We start from the raw sequence: 10,586 nt of genomic DNA, 5'->3' as shown, positions 1-10,586 counted from the left end.
GGGATTTGGAGTCATAGCTCATTAAATTCCTTGGCACAGCACAAGTTAGTCTTTTATTGTGCAAAGCACAGGTAACGTTTTGTTCCAAGCGCTGGTTCATGCGGCAAATACCGTTTATCCCAAGGTACCCGACTGAAAAGGCTTAGTTGAAATGGGAAGGCCTAATGATATGACTTTGATGTTGTTATTTAAAGCCTCAGCTTTATAGAGTTATTCTGCTATCATTAATTTCAGATATCGAATTTCTCATTGGATACCTCGTCATTCCTCTTACAAAGGAACGACCTAAATAGTACTTCAGTAATGTGAACCTCCCGGTTATTTATTTATTTCATAAAATAACCACTTCATTGTAAATGAAACCTCCAAGGGGTTTACAAAAGATTAAACAGGTAAAAAGTTATGTTTTTATGTATGTTGGAAGCTGGGGCAACCCAGTTAGATGGGCAGGGTATAAATAATAAAATTATTATTATAAATAAGATAAAAGAGGAAAATTCACAACTACAAAACATATAAAAGTTAAAATAGTTGTTGCCAACTGCCTGTCTCAGGAGACAATAATGGAATGTGCTTTTGAGGTGAAGTCAAACTCAAATTGTTGGGGTGATGCAGCACCTTCTGTGGCTGTAGAGACCCTTTCTAAGCACCTGGGTGGGCTTGTTTAAACAACAATGTTTTTAGCAGGCACCACAAAGAGTACAGTGAAGGTACCTGCTTGATCTCCATAGGCAGGGAGTTCCAAAGTTTAGGCACTGTGCCACACTAAGTAATCAAGTTCTTACAAATGCCGAACAGGTATTATGTGGCACCTATAGAAGTGCCAATTCTGCCAATCGAAGCAGATGAGTGGGCACACATGGGGCAAAATGTAGTTCCAAGTTGTATACAGTGGTACCTCGGGTTAAGTACTTAATTCGTTCCAGAGGTCCGTACTTAACCTGAAACTGTTCTTAACCTGAAGCACCGCTTTAGCTAATGGGGCCTCCTGCTGCCACCGGAGCACGATTTCTGTTCTCATCCTGAAGCAAAGTTCTTAACCTGAGGTATTATTTCTGGGTTAGCGGAGTCTGTAACCTGAAGCGTATGTAACCTGAAGCGTATGTAACCCGAGGTACCACTGTACTAATAGCAACACTTAGAATCTGGCCTGATAGCAGATCAGCAACAGGTCTTAAATGCCAACAAGGCCTCACTCCTGTCAGCAATTGTACTGCAGCATTATGCACTAACTGCAGCTTCCAGATCGAGTGTGAGGGAAGCGGTAATCCAGTCTTGAAGTAATCAGTGCACAAGCTACTGTGGCAAGGCTTTCCAGGTCCAGGAATGGCCATAGCTGTCAAACCAATCACAGTTGGTAAAAGGTACTTCTAGCCACTGAGGCTACCTGGGCCTCCAATGACAGAGCTGGATCCGGCACTTGCAAACCGCAAACTTGCTCCTTCAGGGGGAGTAAAACTCCATTAGGGTAGGCAACTGGCCAATTTCTCGAACACAGAAGCTACTCACTCACAGTGCCTTCCGCTTCAACTTTCTGAATATTGTATTTTCTTATAGTCCACAGGTCTATGTTCTACTGTTGTACCTTCTCTTTCATTTCATACATTGTGCAGCTACAAGAATTAAAGGAAGGCACCTTAGATACATACAGTGGAAGATCAGAACCTCTGTACCAGAAAGGGGATCTGATGTGTAGCTTGTCAATTAGGGGTAGGATGAGATCCACTCACCACAGGCCCAAACATTTGCAGCTCTCCCATCTCTGGTTGTCTCCCATAAAGAGGCTTTTATGTATCTGGATTTCGTAACTGTAATTGCCTTCCTGGAGAGGAACCACCCTCAGGGAAGCTTTCCATTAAATGTGACAGATAGTGGGGTTTGTAACTCCTGAACGACAGGGAATTTTAACAGGTCTTTTTAACAGCTCTGTGGCAGGGAGAGATTTGCCAGGTCTCTGCTCCCCCACCCCCTCTTACAGGCTTTGCTGCATAGCCAGAGTTCTATGTGCTCAAATAAGTGGGAAAGGACTTAGCTTCTTCCCCACACAACCATTCAGAAACAGTTTTGATTTGTAGCAGCCCTTCACAACCTGGTGTCCTCTGGAAGTTATATTGAAATGAAAAAGTTTGGGGACATGATATATAACGAAATGAAAAAAACTCTTTAAATACACCTTCCCAAAGAACCCAGAGGCTTTTTTTTACTAGGGATAATAGGAGAGGAAGTGAGAAAAGAAGATTGCAAGTTATTTCTGCATGCAACGACTGCTGCTAGGATTCTTGTGGCCCAAAAATGGAAAACCCAGGAGATTCCAACTTTAATGGAGTGGCAGACGAAATTATTTGAGTATGCAGAATTGGCGAAAATGACTTATAAAATTTGAGACCAAAAAGTGGAGTAAATTTGTTGTGTATATACGAAATAATTGTAGAAGTTTAAAACCTGTAGTAGGGCTAACATAAAACTTGTGATGTGGATAGGTGTAAATAAGAATCTGTAAGAGAGGATGTAAAATGGGAAAACCAAAGCAGGGAAGGAAGGAAGTCTGGGCGCGAAATTGCGCAGAGTAAATAAGAAGAAGAGTTTGGATTTGATATCCCGCTTTATCACTACCCAAAGGAGTCTCAAAGCGGCTAACATTCTCCTTTCCCTTCCTCCCCAACAACAAACACTCTGTGAGGTGAGTGGGGCTGAGAGACTTCAGAGAAGTGTGACTGGCCCAAGGTCACCCAGCAGCTGCATGTGGAGGAGCGGGGACGCAAACCCGGTTCACCAGATTACGAGTCTTCCGCTCTTAAACCACTACACCACATTGCACCAATTGCAGTGGCTGCTAATTAGCTACTGGGCCAAGTTCAAGATGCACAAAGCCCTATAAAGATTGGGGCCAGTGTTCCGAAAAGATAATCAAATCCTTTACATGCCCATTGCACACTGCAGGAGAAGGCATAAGAAGAAACAAAATGCTGAACGTAAAAGTGTAAGTTTTATTTGTTATGTTTTTGAAAACCAAGAAAAAGCATTTTTTTAAAAAAAGGAAGTTATATATTTTTTATGATGTACATAAAGGTGTTTGTTTGTTTGTTTGTTTGTTTGTTTGTTTGTTTGTGTGTTAAAAGCACCTCTAAGTGGTGTACAATAAATGAGAACATGGCTATCAGTGGCTACTAGCCATGATGGCTCTGTCCTACCTCCACTGTTGGAGGCAGTTTGCCTCTGAATAGGAGTTGCAAGCCAGGAGAGTGCTGCTGCACTCAGGTTCTGCTTGCAGGCTTCTCGCAGGCATTGGCTGCCCACTGTGAGTACAGCATGTTGGTCTAGATGGGACATTGGCCTGATTCAGTAGTCTCTTCTTATGCTCTTATGTTCTTATGAAATGCAATGAGATAATGACCCTGTTGAGTGAGGCTGATGGGAATGTTAGTCCAAAACACTTGGAGGCCACCAGTTTGGGAAGTCTGAGCTAAAGAATTCTGTTATCATCCTGCACTGGGTTCAACTCAAGGAAGAGCTTCATTCCAACACTATAATTCTGATCTATTTTCTGTCTTAGAATCTCTCCTGATCTAAATCAAGCAGTGTATCCTAATCTGAATCTCCACTGTCATATGATGAAAACAAAATGAAAATCGTGAATTCCAATAGCAGCGACCATCATTTTTATCAAATATAGCTCTTCTTTTTGAAAAAAGAGAAATCTTTCTAATTCCAGGCAAACATCTGATTTCTAACACAAAGAGAGACTTAACTTACACAGCAAAGCTTCACAGCCATCAGAAAAGTAATTAGAGAGATGTATCATGCAGGCCACCTGGAGAATACTCACAAAGTACGGCCATCATACATTTTGTTGACTTTTAATGGTTGGGGTTAAAAGTCCATTTCTAAAGTTGGCATTTTGTTTCTTAATTGGGGCATTGTGTCTTGTTGATTTACCCCACCCCATCGTGCTGAATTCTTAATGCGCCAAGCCCTTGGGTTGGTATAGGTTACCATCTGAAATAAAGAAAACAAATTGAGGAAGACAGATGGTTTGTACTTCATGAAATCCCAATGAAAGTATTAGTTTCACATGACATTGTTTCTAATCTCTTCTCTCGGGGCAGAAATGGTTTTCATAGTTTGCTTCCATTTCATATATAAAATTAGTCATCCCTTGGGTTTTTGTGCCTCTTTCTTTCTGAACACTACACTGTAATATAAAACAGCAAATGGTGTGCTGTCTTGTCAATATTTAAAAGAATGCAAGATATTCTGACACTAATATGCTTCACAGAGAACCAACTCATTCATTACAATTTCCCTTCTAGCTCTTTTAGGCTTTGTTAGAATTGGCTTTCTCCATGTTGGCAACCGAATAACATTCTGTCTTCCCTTAATCACTCACAAAATGTCACTTTGGCCATTTCCCAACAGAAGTCAGATTGTTCTTTATGGATTTCCTTAACAGGTTGGGAAAAAAATCCATTCATCTCCTAATCACAAGGAAAGAAAGTGAATTACCAAGGATAAAATAAACACCCAATAGATCTAGCTTCTTGGGGAATAGCTAGAGAAAGAACAATTGATGCAGAGCTCTTTAAAAAGGAAGCCGGTATTCACTGATCAGAAGCCAAATGTCTCAGGGTTTGTAACCTCAAATGTTAGGTCTGGTGAATGAAAAAAAGGGTGGTGGGCAGAATAAAAACATCAACAACAGTCAACCCACAAATAGGATTTGCACTGTAGAACAACAACAAAAAGAGAGATTACTCAATTTCTCCAGAGAGGATACAATTCCAACATGAGAAAGAACTAAGCAGCTTAGAGCTGTAGGAAAGAAAGAAACAAAACTCTCTGTATTCCAGTGCCAGTCTGAAACAACTGGTACTGATGCAGGAAATGTTCAATTAGCATGTCTTCCAACCACAGTAGAGCTGGCTTGTATGCTTCAAACTTTGACCTAGTATGAGAGTAATGGGTCTGTAAAAGGGGAACACACGCATGGCATAGTGACCAATCGACCAGGACATAGCCGAAACTCACAGCAGAATGAATTGGGAATGAGGTTGTGCAGGGGTAGCCAGTTCCCATCAGCCCCACCCCGATGGTCAGAGGTGATGGGAATTATAGTCCATCAGCAGCTGTATGACACCAGATTGGCTACCCTTGAGGTAGTGAATCCCGAGGTAGCATGTTAGATGTACCACTGTAGCAGGATGGGTGGATTTACTATTTGTAATATTCTACTATAGAAAAAAAAAATCATTGAATTAGAAAGCTAGTGCTGAATAGCTGGACTAGAAGCCCGAGGGACTGAGAATAAACCACTACATTAAGGACTGTTCATAGTTTGTTCCTGAATGTCCCAGGGCTTTGAAGATTAAGGGTGAGGGCTTCTTTCCAAGGCCCTTCAGTTTGAAGGTGATAGTGGGGGACCCCTTCCCTCTTCCCCAGAATACAGTGGTACCTCGGGTTACAAACACCTCAGGTTACAAACACTTCGGGTTACAAACTCCACTAACCCGGAAGTAGTACCTTGGGCTAAGAACTTTGCACCAGGATGAGAACAGAAATCGCGCGCCGGTGGCACAGCAGCAACAGGAGGCCCCATTAGTGAAAGTGTGCCTCAGATTAAGAATGGTTTCAGGTTAAGAACGGATCTGCGGAACGAATTAAGTTCTTAACCCGAGGTACCACTGTAATGCCTTTTGTAGCAAGAAGATGCTCACAAGAAGAAAAAATACAATGTATATACATTTCTGCAGGTTATACATTGTATTCATAAATACAAATGTGTTTATTGGTAAGATTTTGTTGTTGCTATACAGTGGTACCTCGGGTTACAAACTTTATTCGTTCCGGAGGTCCGTTCTTAACCTGAAACTGTTCTTAACTAGAGGCATGCTTTTGCTAATGGGGCCTCTTGCTGCTGCTGCGCCGCCAGCACACGATTTCCGTTCTCATCCTGGGGCAAAGTTCTCAACTCGAGGTAACTCTTTCAGGTTTGCAGAGTTTGTAACCTGAAGTGTTTGTAACCTGAGGCATTTGTAACTTGCGGTACCACTGTACTATTCAGAAATGGTGTCCTGCACCAGCACCCAGAGTTGCTAAAGTCTTCCATTTCATGATTCTCTCATTTCATTCTCCTGCATGAGTAGATCAGATTTCAGTTGCAAACCAGTAAGTGTCTCTGGTTCAAATGTTTCTTGGGTGAATTTAATGGCTGGTTATAGGCACCCTTCATGCATCTAAGATTAGGGAAAATGGCATTTGTCTAGGGGAAAGATTGGTGATTACTTGCAAAAACGTTTACTGGTTGGTAGATGGCATGTTGGCATAAATAACCATGCAGCTACCAGAAACTTTACCATTTTCTGGAGACACACAGGAAGCTATTTTATGATGAAACAGGTCCCTGGTCCCTCTAGTTCAATAATGCCAAAGTGCTTATACTACCATAATTGTTGCCTCATGTCCTTCAACTTGGGATGCTAAATGAGGTCCTCTCTTGTTTCAGTACTGCAATGCTCTGTTGTGTGTCAATGGATTTTTATAAAAAAAACATGCCACCAAAAATAGTGTCCAGTCTTATTACTGGTGAGGACTAAATCCAAAAGGTTCTTCAAAGTTCACATTTGTTAAGGGAACAAAAAGACTCACAGGAATATGGTTTTAAATCCAGGCTCAATGTGTGATAGAGGCCCCCCCCCCGTGTTAGAGACACACTTTCTAATGCAAGACAGAAGTAATGCAGGGGGCCCCATACTGTTTCACTGTGTAATAAATTTATCTGTATCTGTTTATTTCCCATATAGTAGTCTTTCCTCACCCAGACAGGGTTAAAAATTCATCATTGCCATGTTTGCTCATTCATGCTAAGCCATGAAAGTTTCTGCTGCTTTGGTAATACTGTATAAGTTTTCTTCTAGCCTTCTTTTATTTCATTTCATATTTAATTTAGGAAAAAGAGAGACCAGCTTTCATAGATGAATATGAAATGTATATCGATAGATCCACATACATTTAATATCTCCAGTTATTAGATTCTTTGCTTTATGTGGTATTGTCTCGGAATCCATAGTAGGGATTCTGCAGCTTCCCTCCATTTCCTGTGTTCCTTCTTCCTGGCTTTGGTTTCCTGTGAGTTTTCATGCAATATAAATAGAAAGAGCTGTAAAGTGCTGCTGTAAAGTACATGATTGATATTTCTCATATTACTTTTGCATTTTTCACTTTTATTTGCTGAAGCTCTTGTCATTTCCTGCACTGCATCATTTCCCTTGAACATTAAGCAAATGCCCCTTCCCTTGATCAAACAGTTTCCAGAGCCAGTGAATATGAAGGGGGAGCTTAAGGTCAACCACAAGCTACATGCCATTACCACCATTTTCCTTTGGGGCTGTCAGTTATATGAGGGGGTGCCAACTCCTGTCCATCAGAATCCATCAGTTTTCCATGAGGCAGTTTTCAGTGACTTTCCTCTTAGAATGCTCCCCCTAAATCCACTCCACAAAGATGCCCCCCAACTTCATGACAATGCCACACGATGATGTGGCATCCCCCTAAAAAGTCTGTTGGGTGAGATGGTGACCAAGAGCAGCTGAGACTCCCAGGAACATGATCTCTGCCAGCTGGGACCATGAAAAAGGCAGTAGCCATAAAAGGCAGTGACAGGCTGTGATTTTATGAAATCTGCCCCCGCCAACATCCACCACTGAGTTTCTGAACTTTTGGCTCAGCTTTGGCTGATGAGCCTTTTCTGATTTGAAATGCTGACTGCTGCAAGCAAGCATTTGCCAAATAATTTTAACAAAACTATTGCTAATGTTTTTCATATTGGATGGAAGGTACAAAGCCAGTGTTGATAGTTATGGGTTATCATACTTTTTTTTCCATTTTGGAAAAGTTTTGATTTATTGAATTTGGCCATGTTTCAGTTTGCAAGCACCTTTAAATGTACATTCTCTCATTTGAATGCAGCTTCTCTCACACAGAGCTGGCATACACCAGATGCCCAAAGCTAGGAAGAGCCACCCATTCAAAGGATTGTTGCTGACCTGTTAAGTTACCTGAATTATGAAAACTTGCAACAAATATCATTTCAATTCAATTTGGCACAACACTAAGCATTCCTGATAGAACATCCGCTCCAGTTTTGAAACAAAGCTGCTCCCCCCACCCCAAATTACAGCGAATATACACAATCTAGTATACATTAACCACAATATCATATTGAATCAGCACCAAATGGAACTGTATTGTATTCAGTTGGGAAGGGCTGTTGCTCATCTGCTCTGTATATAGAAGGTCCTAGGCTCAACCTCTGGCTTCACCAGGTGGAGCTGGAAAAGTCCCATCTCTGAAAAATGGAGAGCTGCTGTCAGTCAGTGTTGACAATATTGAGCTTAATGGACTAGTAGTCTAACTTGGGATAAGGCTCATATGACCTTCTGCTAACTGAAGGCACCCACCAGCATGTTGGGGAGGTAGATAATTTTTGGGTGAATCATCCTCCTGCTGCATCCCTCTCCCCATATGTGCTGAGGGTTTCCCAGCCATCTGCTGCAGTTTTGGGGTAGTGACTGGGAGTGGCTGCCGAGACCGCATAACACCAGTCCTCTTCATTGGCTCCCAGTACATTTCCGAGCACAATTCAAAGTGTTGGTGCTGACCTTTAAAGCCCTAAATGGCCTCAGCCCAGTATACCTGAAGGAGTGTCTCCACCCCCATCGTTCAGCCCGGACACTGAGGTCCAGCTCTGAGGGCCTTCTGGCGGTTCCCTCACCGCAAGAAGTGAGGTTACAGGGAACCAGGCAGAGGGCCTTATCGGTAGTGGCGCCCGCCCTGTGGAACGCCCTCCCATCAGATGTCAAAGAAATAAACAACTATCTGACTTTTAGAAGACATCTGAAGGCAGCCCGTTTAGGGAAGTTTTAAATGACTGAGTTTTAATGTATTTTTAATCTTTTGTTGGAAGCCGCCCAGAGTGGCTGGGGAAACCGAGCCAGATGAGCGGGGTATAAATAACAAATTATTATTATTATTATTATTATTATTAGTAGTAGTAGTAGTAGTAGTAGTAGTTGCAGGTATGAGGGAGACTCACCAAAAATTAACCCCCTCTTCATTCTACGGACACATGTCTTCTGCCACTGGAGGAACACTAATTAGATATCACTTATCATTATGATAGCAAAAGATAAATAAATCATTGGTGCAAAAATGAAAGGCAACATTTGTCAGGTGAGAGAGAGAGAGAGAGAGAGAGAATAGGTGTATTTGTGCTAGTATGTAATATTTGTCCTTTCTTGTCTTCAAGAGCAGTCCACGAAGTGCAGTTTCTCATCATGGAGTTGCTCTTGTTATGCATGCACTAAAAAGTAACAGTCTTGTGACATCTTAGAGACTAACAAACTGATCGTCACATGAAAGTTCATAAACAAGAGACTACTTCATCCTAAGAAGCAAGAGCTGCCTTCATCAGATACGAGGAGGAAGGAGCCTACTTCATGAGGTGTTTTGTATGCAGTGCAGTCACGGTCGAGCTAAAATAAATTAACATTATGATACAGAGTATTGTTGTTTCCTCTGGAGATAGACAAAGATAAAGAATCTCTAGGATTATGCCAGATGCAGATCATATTGTACTTGATCAACATCACAGAGATCTACTTGCTATTCACCATCAGTGGAACAAATAAATGCCTTCTGGTTCAAATGAGTGGTTCAGATGGAAGTATATTTCATTTTTAATTTTTTTTACAGGCATGACAACTTTGGCATTAATAATACATAGCGCCGAGCCACAGGAATAACTAGGAGACTAACCACTCTTCTTGGTATTCAATTCACTAGCTTCTAGTCCTTCAACAGATTAGTTTTATAAATGTATTCTGCAGTGGTGTGGAAATCATTACCTTTGGAAGTATAACGCATTTACAGAAAAGCCACTTAGAAGATTCCGCAGCATGCTCTTCAGTTATACATTAGAGGAGCTGATCTCAGATAAGGGATACATAGGCCAGTCATCGTGACAGAAATGCTGTTGGGGAAAGTGAATATAAATTCCTCAAGACTCTATTAATCTAATAAAGTCAGTTTATACCTCTTGTAGAAAGGACAAGATCATTGCTTACACCCATCATTGGGCAATAAATTAACTTGAGTTAGCTGCTGTGCATTCTGAGAGCAAATAACATTGGCTTTTATGGTTGGAATATTTGCTTGAGCTTGCACAACAAAGCAAAGCTTTATTTCCTGAGGTTTTGTAAATGACTTTTACAAACCTTTCCAACATTTTCATTTCTAAAGGCCGGCTCAGAAGGAACCTAATTGGACGGGAGTAGTGGCACTGTGGCAGGGCGTCACACACCAAAATTAAGTCAGGTATTATTTTGCAAAATGCATCTGAAGATTTTGTGGATATACTCTCATATACAGTGGTACCTAGGGTTACAGATGCTTTAGGTTACAGACTCCGCTAACCCAGAAATAGTACCTCAGGTTAAGAACTTTACTTCAGGATGAGAACAGAAATCGCGCTGCGGCAGCGGGAGGTCCCATTAGCTAAAGTGGTACCTCAGGTTAAGAAAGGTTTCAGGTTA

The 10,586-nt window shown here is 41.5% G+C and overlaps 1 long non-coding RNA gene across 1 annotated transcript; it reads left to right on the top strand.

The window, feature by feature from the left end:
- Positions 1 to 285: 285 nt before the first annotated feature.
- On the top strand, positions 286 to 9,575 carry LOC310702181. The gene is made up of 3 exons (XR_014523330.1): positions 286 to 392; positions 3,713 to 3,829; positions 9,302 to 9,575. It is a non-coding gene; the product is annotated as an uncharacterized lncRNA (long non-coding RNA).
- Positions 9,576 to 10,586: the final 1,011 nt, after the last annotated feature.

This window comes from Podarcis liolepis, assembly GCF_965112155.1.
Source record: "Podarcis liolepis genome assembly, chromosome: 2".
NCBI classification, from domain to species: Eukaryota; Metazoa; Chordata; class Lepidosauria; order Squamata; family Lacertidae; genus Podarcis; species Podarcis liolepis.
Note: the sequence above shows the minus strand (reverse complement) of the source record. Positions and strands in the feature narration are given on the sequence as shown.